Source organism: Balaenoptera borealis (assembly GCF_965194805.1).
Source record: "Balaenoptera borealis genome assembly, chromosome: 3".
Taxonomy (NCBI): domain Eukaryota; kingdom Metazoa; phylum Chordata; class Mammalia; order Artiodactyla; family Balaenopteridae; genus Balaenoptera; species Balaenoptera borealis.
In genome coordinates, this window is record NC_138866.1 from 174,040,627 (window position 1) to 174,052,582 (window position 11,956).

Consider the following 11,956-nt stretch of genomic DNA (forward strand, 5'->3'; position numbering starts at 1 on the left):
AAAAGAAGTTTTGACACATCATCTACTTTACCACTTTTGTAAGAACGTATGGTCAGATTTTAACTGTTTCAGGTTGCAGCTTAAAGCCGTCGCTCTTCTCAGATTCAGAAGCCTTCTTTTATGAATCTTTTGTTAATTCAACCCCTGATCCCAGCCTTCCCCGGAATGAGGGTCCCCGTTCTTTGTCCGTTCCTCAAGGGCCCTGCTCTCCCTTTATATGCATTCATTGCCCTGGTCTTTTCCCTCCCGCCTCATCCTTTGCAGCCCCGCTCAGGTTTGAAGCCCCGAGCAGAACTCGGGCCCCTCCGAAAGACTATTTTGTTCATCTTCGGGTTCTGGCACAAGGGAGGGAGAGGAATGCTGATTTTGCTTGGTTTGAGGGGAAAATAGTTATCAATCAGTAATGTCACTCTGGGTTGGAAAAATGTTAGTCATTCTGACATGGCCGTGCTCAGCCCTGTTTGTCCTCTCCTAAGTGCCAGCACGTGGAAGGAAGGCAGCCCCATGGATTGCTGAAATTAGGTGCTGTGCTTGCGGACTGGCTCCCATAAACTGGGTGACAGTGTTTCTTGCACAGGTAAACATTTTCTCTCAGTAAGTGTCAGACGTCCTTGTTTTGGGCCATTTTTATAGTCTGACCTCTTTTCTCAAAAGTGAGGGACCATCTTCTATTTTCATTGTCAAAGGCCAGGCCCAGGAAGCATCTTCACAACCAAAGTCATTAAAACTTCCAGAAACTGAAAAGTGGTGATCCAGCTTTAGAGTTCAGAAGACTCTTCTGGGGAGGCAGCCACCCGCCTACTCGGTAGGTTATGGTGGAGAAGCTGTGTGTTCAGACTCAGACATCTGCACCAAGACACTCAGGTGAGTGTGATGCAGTGGTTCACCAACCATGCCTTAAGGATCCCACTGTCTTACTGCTGCAAAATCACATTTACCCATAGGAGGCTCAGTGCTGGTACATGGGCCTTAGGGACAAGAAACTTCAAAATAGGTTACAGATGTAGCTGCTCTACTGAAATCAAAAAGCTACTACTGTGTGCCCAGCCCAGGCACTGTGGAAGATGTAAAGGAAATGGTAGATAAATCTTTCCTTAGAAAGGCCATTAATTAAATGTAAAATCCAATAGGTTCACAATAGAAAAAAAAAAAGTCACTTACTTGAATGACAACAGGAATCGTAAGAATGCACACTCAAGAACATCCTGTAGAGACCCATAGGACATCCTATGAAGGATACAGAATGACGCACAAATCGTTTAAAATTCAATTCATTTTATTTATTATCTTTTTATATTTTGATAACATTTTGTGTGATCTAGTTATACTTCTATACTTTGGACAGCATTAATGTAATACAATATACATTTGATATCACAAATAGCATTTGCAAGAACCGATGATACCCAAGAATAACAAATCATTTGTCCAGACTTTACTCTTAATCTTGCATATGAGGACTTAGAAGCAAAAATTCTTTTTAAATCTCAAATTTCTGTTATGTGTCTAGTGCAATGGCTTCAGACCAGGATTCTGATTTTTCTAGCAATAATCCATATGACGTGAGCCACTGAGGCTAAGCCAATTACATCCATCAATATGCCTCAATTTTCTCATCGGTAAGAGGGGCACTACATTTCTGCTCTACTGCATATGAAGATGAGATTAACGTGAGCTAACATGCAAGAGAATCCTTTGAAGAGTGCTATAAAACTGTAAGGTGTTATTAATTGGAGATGCTGTGACAATGTGTGACCAGATGTTTATAAAGTTATTTGATGGGCAAAATGACAGGGTAATTGCCTTTTTAAGATGGGTGTAGGGTGACCAACCACGGACAGTTATAATCTAGGGACAAGATGGGACTGGTATGAGAATGGATACAGTAGAAAGAGAAAATTATTAAAGTAATGGAATTTTCCATAAAAAAGGATGTTTTAGCTCAGATTGTCCATTTTCTGATACTCCCTTGAAGAAGCTGTAAGGATAAAGACGTAGATCTTTACAAAGTTAATAACCAGTAAATATACTTGCATTTTTTTGTCCTTCTCTTAATCCCCTTTTAGTTGGAGGTTCCTGCATTTTCAATTCTGAAACTGTCTAGTACCATTACCATGGTGTAAACACAAATATTTATGTTTACCTGAATTCTCCACCAGGCTAAAAACTTTGTCCTAAAAGTATATACTAACCTTTTGCCAGTTTGGTTAGTTCTTGACCTTTTGCCAGTGTTAATCTGTTGTTGAAGGAGTGATTCAGTCTATGTGCTGAGTTGTTCAGAGCCAGTCACTCAGTGACACCAGATTCGAAATCCGGAAGGGCATTTAGTTTTTTGAGTCCTGAAACATGAAAATAAACAAAAAAATGCTCGGCCTGGGAATTGTGTTGAAATCCATAAACATGTGAAACTTAGTGACTCAGATTGTTAGTCACAGAGTAACTGATTAGAGTCTGGATGAAATCCATTGTGAACAAAGGCCAGTAATAATGATGATGATATTTTGCTTTTTCTTAGTGCAGAACAAAACCCTTTACAAATGTTACAAGTACAAAAAAAAAAAAAAAAAAAAAGTGGCAAGATACTTTCTTCCAGATATTCAGCCTAAGTAAGAACCTTGCTACATTTCAGGTATTTTTTTTTCCCCTCAACATAAATACAGAAAAAAATATAGTTGCAAATAATTGTAACACACAACCACTTAAGCAAAAGCCTAATTAGTATTCAATTAGCATAGCAAGCCCTCTTTCCTGGCTTCTTGTTTGAAGCAGACTGGATCCAATGCATAGTCTTAGAGTAAAAAAAATAACGGCTCCATAACGGTTCTTACAGAGAAACCCAGGAACTACATTCAGAATTATGTTTTGCATTATTACACTTTCACTGGTAATTAACCTTCCACTGAAGAACATGGAGGATAAATTTGCCCGTTCTTTTGCAGTAATGTCAGGCATGAGTAGTATCATCAACAGTAAGTGCTGGGCTGCTTCAGAGATATCCTCCCACTATCTCCCCATCTGACCGGAACAGGAATTGGATAGCTTCAGAGTAGAGGAATAATGTGTCCATGTGTTCCTCCAGATCTCAGAGTCCTGGCAGGCGACCTCAACTCTCTTGGCCACCATAAAGCAGTCATTGAAAGGACACAGCTGCAGGAACTAGAGGCTAAGGACTAAATAAATCCACAGTGCTGGAGGCACAAGTCATGTACATGACCCTAACACAATACCTTGTGGTTATGAATGAACGGATTAGCCTCTAATGGTGCAGTGGCAGCTTATGCAAAATTAATTGGTGCCTCAGCCAGTGCCAAGTTTCTAATGGAAAGATGTCCACTTCACACACACACACACACACACACAAAACAAGGAGACCTTAGTTGATGAAAACTTTTGCTGGTGTGGGGAGACTAAGGACCAAGTGGAATGGGAACTGAATGTTCTCTTGGCTGAACATGGATTCTCTTCAGATCAGAGCTGATATACGAAACCCACCAGCAATATCTCAGGAACTGATCCAGTTCTTGCCAGGTTCTGGGTTGTATTTTAGGGTCGAGGTGGAGGGAGCTTGGGAAAGAGGCTGGGGAGAAGTAGTTTGAGGTCTGATGTCTCACATGGGAAAAGAGACTGAGAAAGAAAAAAGAGATATGGACACGGAGATACCTAGAGAAACACTTCCCAAAGTGTGTTTCGATTCACTTTTCTTTTTTTAAAATAAATTTATTTATTTATTTTTGGCTGCATTGGGTTTTGTTGCTGCACGCGGGTTTTCTCTAGCTGCGATGAGCGGGAGCTACTCTTCATTGCGGTGTGTGGGCTTCTCATTGCAGTGACTTCTCTTGTTGCGGAGCACAGGCTCTAGGCACACGGGCTTCAGTAGTTGTGGCACACGGGCTCAGTAGTTGTGGTGCACAGGCTTAGTTGCTCCACAGCATGTGGGATCTTCCCGGACCAGGGCTCGAACCCGTGTGCCCTACGTTGGCAGGCAGATTCTTAACCACTGCACCACCAGAGAAGTCCTCGATTCACTTTTCTTTATGCTTGAAAAAGATGTTGTGACTCATTAGGCTTGAGAAACAATGGGATAAGCAAAGCTAAACCCTTCTATCTTGTGGAATGTCTGGAAGCCTTTAATATGCCAACCTGCACTGTCAATATTCAAGAAGACTGTAGCAAAATGGAGTGTTTCCCAAACTTTTTGTACCATGCAAACCTTTTTAGAGGGTGTTTTATAAAATTTTTTAAAATTGCATTATTATAAATTATTTAAATTTATACTTGTTATCTTGAAATAAGCAATTTATATGGTCTTAAAGATACATCTGAGAGGACTAAATATTTAAAATATAACATTGTTTTCCAACTATGCATTGGGGTTTTTTTTTTTCCTCTTTAAAAATATGCGGGCTTCCCTGGTGGCGCAGTGGTTGAGAATCTGCCTGCCAATGAAGGGGACACGGGTTTGAGCCCTCATCAGGGAAGATCCCACATGCCGCGGAGCGGCTAGGCCCGTGAGCCACAACTACTGAGCCTGCGCGTCTGGAGCCTGTGCTCTGCAACAAGAGAGGCCGCGACAGTGAAAGGCCCCGCGCACCGCGATTAAGAGTGGCCCCTGCTCGCCACAACTAGAGAAAGTCCTTGCACAGAAACAAAGACCCAACACAGCCAAAAATAAATAAATAAATAAGTAAATTTAAAAAAAAATATGCAAAAAGAACTTAAATGGACATGGCTAAGGGCTTTCTCAACCTCTGAAAGGCCATGACTTTGCAATTTATGCCATCCTTCCAGTTGACATGGAACTTGTCCTAAAAGACAAAGAACTTAGCCCCATGCCCACCCCCATTCCCTCTGCCATGCATACTTTCTTTTTTCCCCCAGCTATGAACAAGATCAGCCTTCAGAGTAGCAAGAGAGAGGCAAGGTATCTCATTGTGGCACTTCCTTTTGGTCTCTTTCAGTGATAGTGTGGTGGCTTCCAAAGACCATTGCTTTGAGACACTGCCAGCATATAGGGTATCCAGATGAACCAAGTGGCAAAGTTGGGATGTGATATAGCAAGTCATACAAGGGCCTGGGCATACTCGGCTCCTGGTTGCTTCTAAGGAGCTATCACATCCAGGACAATGGGAATCTATTGCAGTGCCCACGTTAATAGTCCTGTGGTTTGTACTTGACGGAACTGAGTTCTGTGTTTTCTACCTCGGGATCTCTAAATACACTCACTACCTCAGCTGCACCAGTGGGATTCATGGCAAGTTGAACTTGACTCACAGATGGTTGAATTTGCTAAGTTTTAGTAATTCTGTTCATAACTTTTAATTTTAATTTTTTGTTTTTGTTCCGGCTTTATTGAGTATAATTGACAAATAAAAATTGTGTATATTTAAGGTGTAAAACGTGGTAACTTGAGATATACATTGTGAAATGATTACCACAATCATGCTAATTAACACATCCCCATAGTTATCACAGTTATCTTTGTGTGTGTGTGTGTGTGTGTGTGTGTGTGTGTGTGTGTGGTGAGAACACTTCAGATCTGTTCTCTCAGCAAATGTAAAGCGTACAAGATAGTATTATTAACTGTGGTCACTGTGCTGTATATTAGATGGCCAGAACTTATTTGTCTTATAACTGAAAGTTGGTACATTTTGATCATTTCCCAATTTCCACCTCCACACCTTCAGTCCTTAGAAACTACCACTCTATTCTGTGCTTCTGTGAGTTTACTTTTTTAGATTTTATATGTAAGTCAGAGTATACAGTATTTGTCTTGTCTTATTTCATTTAGCATACTGTCCTCCGGATGCATCCATGTTGTCAGAAAAAGGAGGATTTCCTTCTCTTTTATGGCTGAATAATATTCTACTATATGTATATAGTGGAATATTATACATATATATGAAATAAAATATAATTTATATATAAAACAGGATATATTGTATATTATAATGGAATACATAACATAAATATAATCGATAACATATAATATTACATTATATTCCATTAGATATAGGTAAAGGTATTTAACATTTTGATGAAGATTGCATTGAGTCTGTAGATTGCCTTGGGTAGAATGGACATTTTAACAATATTAATTTTTCCAATCCATGAACAAGGGATATCTTTCCATTTATTTGTGTCTTCTTCAATTTCTTTCATCAATGTCTTATACTTTTCAGTGTACATATTTCTTTCACCTCTTTGGTTAAATTTATTCCTAAGTATTTTATTCTTTTTGATGTTATTGTAAATGGGATTGTTTTCTTCATTTCTTTTTCACATAGTCCATTGCTGGTGCATAGAAACACAACTGATTTTTGTATGTTGATTTTGTATCCTGCAATTTTACTGAATCTGTTTATTAGCTCTTAACAGTTTCTTGGTGGAATTTTTAGGGTTTCCTATATATAAGATCAGTTATCTGCAAAGAGAGACAGTTTTACTTCTTTCTTTCTGAGTTAGGTGCCTATTATTTCTTTTTCTTGCCTACTCACGTTAAGATGTCCAGTACTATCTTGAATAGAAGTGGTGAGAGTGGGAACGTTTTTCTTGTTCTTGATCTTGGAGGAAAAGCTTTCAGTTTTTCACCACTGAGTATGTTAGCTGTGGGCTTATCATATATGGTCTTTATTATGTTGAAGTACATTCTTTCTATACTTAATTTGTTGAGAGTTTTTATCAGGAAAGGATGTTGAATTTTGTTGAAAGCTTTTTCTCCAACTATTGAGATGATCATATGATTTTTATCCTTTATCTTGCTAATGTGGTATATCATATTTATTGATTTGTGTATGTTGAACCATCCTTGCAACTCAGGCATAGAATTCACTTGATCATGGTGTATGATACTTTTCGTGTGCTGTTGAATTTTGTTTGCTAGTATTTTGTTGAAGATTTTTACATCTATGTTCATCAGGGATATTGGTTTGTAATTTTCTTTTCTTGTACTGTCCTTATCTAGCTTTGGTGTGAGGGTAACGCTAGTCTCATAACCAGAGTTTGGAAGTGTTTCCATCTCTTTAATTTTTTAGAAGAGTCTGAAAAGGATTAGCATTAATTCTTCAGTAAAAGTTTGGTAGAATCCACTAGTGAAACCATCTGTTTGTGGGCTTTTCTTTGTTGGGAGATTTTTGATTACTGCTTCAATCTCTTTACTTATTACTGGACTCTTCAGATTTTCTATTTCTTTATGATCCAGTCGTGAGAGGTGTATGTTTCTAGGGATTTATCCATTTCTTCTATGTTACCTAATTTGTTGGCATATAATTATTCATAGTAGTCTCCTATGATCCTTTATATTTCTGTGGTATCAGTTATGTTTCCTCTTCCATTTATAATTTTATTTATAATTTTGTTAAATTATTTTATTATAAAATTATTATTTTATTTATATTATGTATTTTTTCTTGGTTAGTCTCACTAGAGGTTTGCCAATTTTGTTCACCTTTTCAAAAAGCCAAATCTTAGTTTTATAGATGTGTTCTAAAGTTTTTCTGGTCTTTTATTTATTTATGCTCTTCCTTGCTATTTTCTTTCTTGTGCTAACTGACGGCTTAGTTTGTTCTTCTTTTTCTAGTTCCTATAGGTGTAAATTTAGGTGTAAATTTGAGATCTTTCTTTTTTCTTAATGTAGGTATTTATCATTGAAAAATTCCCTCTTAGAACTGCTTTTGCTGCATCTCATAAGCTTTGGTATGTGTTCCCATTTTCATTTCCATTTCATTTGTCTCAAGATCTGTTTGATTTCTTCCTTGATCCATTGGTTGTTCAGGGGTATGGGTCCGCAGTGGTGTTTCATGATGTTGGTGGGCCTATTACCAGGGGCTCAGGTGGACATGGATCCTGTTTGGTCTCTGGTTGGATGGCTCCAGGACCTTGGTCAGTAGGGCTGGTGCCAGGACAACTGTCCACTTCAGGGTCTGCAATTGGGTCTGCAGATAGCTGGCCTGTTGTCACGTACACAGACAGGTGTGTCTCCCACCAGGTTCCTGGGAGAGATCCTGCTGGGTCACTGGTCAGATCCCTGCGCATGCAGGACTGCCCTGGACCATGGCTGAGAGGGACTGAGCTGAGATGAGAGGCTGCTTTATGATCCACAGCGGGAATTGAGGTCTGCAAGCCTGCTTCCAGGGGCATGGGGAGGCATGTCTCCTGCTGGGTTCTTGGGTGAGCCGAACTGCCTCTGGACCATGGCTAAGTAGCGCTGGAGCAAGGTCACAGGGCTGCTTCAGGATATGTAAACAAAGCAAGGTCAGCAGGCCCACCATCAGGAATGTGAAGGACCACGTCTCCCATCATGTCCCTAGGTGGTCAAGACTACTCTCAGACCACGGTTGAGAAGGGCTAGAGCCAAGCTGTAGGGCCACTTCAGGCTCCACCATCAGACCAAGGTTGGTGGGCCTTCCTCCAGGGTCACTGACGGGCATGGGTCCCTGGGTGAGCAGGACTCCTTCTGGATTGTGGCCGAGAGGGACTGGAGCTGGGTCACAGGCCACTTCAGGGTCCTCAACTGGGACTGAGGTTGGCAGGCCAGTTATCCTCCTGAGTCCCTTGGGGAATGGTGCTGTTGGCAAGTCCACAGGGAGAAGAGGCTGTTTCTGGGCCTGTCATTGGGACCTCGGTCAATGGGCCTGCCGCCTGGGTGTGGGCGTGCCTTCTTAAAACGGCCCTCGACGATCTTGGGCTCCATCAGTCTTTCACAACCTCTTACCTGGATCCAGAGCTCCCACAAAGGCACTTTTGTCTGAGGATGACCAAAGTACTGTTGCCGTGGGGGACACAAGCGGGGGAGCTCTCCTTCTGCCATCTTACTGGCCTGTAACTTTTTTAAAAGAAAATTAAAATGTGTTTTTTCATTTTAGAATTAGTACATGCAAATTATTTTAAACTGGAAAATATAGAAAAATAAGAGTACAATATAAAGGCATTTTAAACGTGTTTGGTATCTTCTAATTTTGCGATTCTGGAAAGTTTATCTTACACGGTTGTGACTAAACGCTTACTCTATAATGCCCTGCTTCTCTGCTTCACACACTAAGTAAAATAAACATATAACTCAAGTGTTTTTCCATGGTATAGTAAGCTCTTTATAAATATCACTTGAAATGGCAATGCCATCATTTATTTAACCATTCCTCAGTATATTTTTATTACTTCCAAATTCTGATTTTATAAAAACATATAAATAACTATGTTTGTAATAAAATATTTATATGTATTTTAACTATTTCTGGAGGAAAAATTCTCTAGAAATTGAATTCCTAAGTTATAGGATGTAAATATTTTAAGGCTCTTGATATATGGTTCTAAATTTAGCTTGCAATATTAATGTCTTTCTTCAATGGAAAATCATAGTAAATCTCATGGGATTTTTAACTGAACATGAATAAAATTTTATTGCAAAAACACTTTGAGATTTGAGGGAAGAGCATTAGCTAACATATGTTAAAAGCTTAGTAGTTGGAACTAATAAGAAAAGTCTGTTTGAATTTGTGATTAATTCTTAACTATAGACTACTACAAAAACAATGTGCTTTTACTGTAGTCCATAAAGTAATACCTAGACTAATGAAAAGTTTATGGTACTGTTTTAGGCTTTTGGCTCCAAGTCAGGCAGACTCAGCTTTAAAATCAGACTCCACCACCTACCACCTGACCTTGGGCAAGTTTCTTAACTTCTTTGCCTTATTTTCTGCACCTGTTCAATGAAGATAATGTTAGTTCCTGCTTCTTAGGGTTATTGTGTGTCTTAAATAAAATATCGTATTCAGAGTACCAAATACTTAAGGAGTGCACAATACATTTTATCTATTATTAAAAAATAATTTAAAATGGAATTCCTAGTCAGTTAGAATTTCTGCATTAATAAACAGATCAGTCGAAAAGTTTTAAATAAATAAACCTACACTCTATATCATTTACAGTTTCTTTAATGTAAATGAGCTAATATTTTCCATGAAATTATAGCTCTTGGGTTATCAACTTCATATATATATATAATCTATATATATATGTCATCTATGTAAAACAAAAGTAAGCTACAAGAAAAGCCTCTGTATAATTAGCACAAATAGTAATGGAATCCAAATTAATTAAGAGGTCTATTTTTTTATTTATTGCTTTATTATTTTTTATTTTATATTAGAAAGAAAAAAATTAGCTTGACTTAATGGTCTTCATGTTTGGAATATGAAGGACAACAATAAAAGTTAACTTCAAAATTAATGAATATACTTCAGATAAGTTTCCATCAAACATACATTGATAATCCCAATATTTATAACTTACACCTAAGGAACAAGTATAAATGGATCAAATTTTAAAATCACTTAACATTTTTCTAATTTTCTCTGTAAGGAGCAATTGGGGAAAGTCTTTTAGTGGAAAGTTGTCCCTCAATGCAGGACTGGGCATTGCATTAGTATTTGGGTGAAGCCATGCTCTGTTTCTACAGGCCATTTTTAGATGCTATTTGGTTGCTGTGGTCAGTGGTTTTCTTGCTTTAGCACTCACTTTACCTCAAATTCTCCACTATTTCTGAGCTCAGCAAAACTATCATGATCCTTTTGAACTCAAAGCTCAGGCCAACTTTGTCATTATCTGAGTTTGTCTCTTGGCTTGAGAAATAACCTTCAGATTCTTGTTGGTTCATACCAAACCCACACATGGCAACAACCCTAAAAGTCGCACAGGTGAGATATTTTCAACACATCTTTAAGTTAAGATCATTTAAAGAAACAGGAGGCCAGAAAAATCTAGTTTGTATGATAAGGCCAAATGCGTAACCAGGAAATAATTTCTTTCTCACTTTACAACTGATGTCGTTGGCTTTTTATTCTCAGATTTTCATCATGTTCAGCACAATCAGTCACAGAATATACACCCAGGTCACCTTTTTTACAGAGAATAAAGGAATGAGGGATGACTCAGTCTTCTCTGTGAGTCTGGGGATTTTGCCAAAGCTTAAGTGATATAGACAGACTGTCTCAAAAATCATAAATGTCATACCTGGACTTTGCACTCATTACCTTTTCACCTTGATAGTCAAGTTCTATCACCTTTTGTATTATGTTTTCTTTTTTTCTTACCTGTGAACTTTCTGCATTCTTTATCAACATTTCTTTTTTAAGTTTTAAAACTAGTTTGTGTTTCTGAGTTCTTGCTTTCAGCATACTTCTTGGATTCAGGCCAGTTGTCTAATCAGATTGAATTTTTTAAAATAGCAGACTTTTAAAAATTATAAATATTGAAAATGGTTACTGAAATTGTCATTCGAGTAGTTGTTCAGAAACCATTTGGTGTTAATTCGGAAAACTTGGAGCATAAATTTCCAATGATTGTTCTTATTCTTAGAGAGATCAGACATTTAAAAGTTTTTTTTTCCAAATCTTCTTCCACATTTTCTTCCCTTTGTAAAAAAAATTAAATTAACAAAAAGGAAAAATCTGGCCTAAAAATCAAACCATGAAAAACGATGTAAAATAATAGACAAGCAAAAATTCTCAAAATCCGGTTTGCCTTTGCATAATGAGAAAGAATGGAGAAAGAAGACACTGGAAATAATTATCTAAGCCCAGTTTATGAACCTGTGAAAATTAATGGAGAATACAGGGAAAATGTTCTCTTCCCACAAAGCTCTAGGCAATTCCACTGTGCTGAGATTCCCTAGGTTTGGAGGCCTAGAAGATTTTGCCAGGGGCATGCCCAGGTATGTAAACTCCCAAGCATTTTTACCAGGTCTTAGACCAGGGTTTCTCAACCTTAGCAATATTGACATTTTGGGCTAAATAAGTCTTTGTTGTTGGGCTGTTCAGTGCTTTGTAGGATGTTTAGCAGCATCCTTGACTTTTACCTACTAGAAGCCAGTACCACTCCCAGTTGTGGTAATAAAAATATCTCTAGAAAGTGTCAAATGTCCTCCTGGAGGGGAGGAAGGGACAAAATCATTTCTAGTTAG

The 11,956-nt window shown here is 38.2% G+C and overlaps 1 protein-coding gene and 1 long non-coding RNA gene across 2 annotated transcripts in view; one reads left to right on the plus strand and one right to left on the minus strand.

Moving 5' to 3' along the window:
- Positions 1–288: 288 nt before the first annotated feature.
- LOC309625716 lies at positions 289–2,589 on the plus strand. The gene is made up of 2 exons (XR_014242698.1): positions 289–864; positions 1,547–2,589. It is a non-coding gene; the product is annotated as an uncharacterized lncRNA (long non-coding RNA).
- Positions 2,590–8,642: 6,053 nt separating this feature from the next.
- ENKUR (enkurin, TRPC channel interacting protein) overlaps positions 8,643–11,956 on the minus strand; it is a 49,389-nt gene continuing 46,075 nt past the window's right edge. The window contains exon 6 of the transcript XR_014242639.1: positions 8,643–8,821. The gene's annotated coding sequence lies outside the window, so the exon portion shown is untranslated. The remainder of the gene's footprint in view (positions 8,822–11,956) is intronic.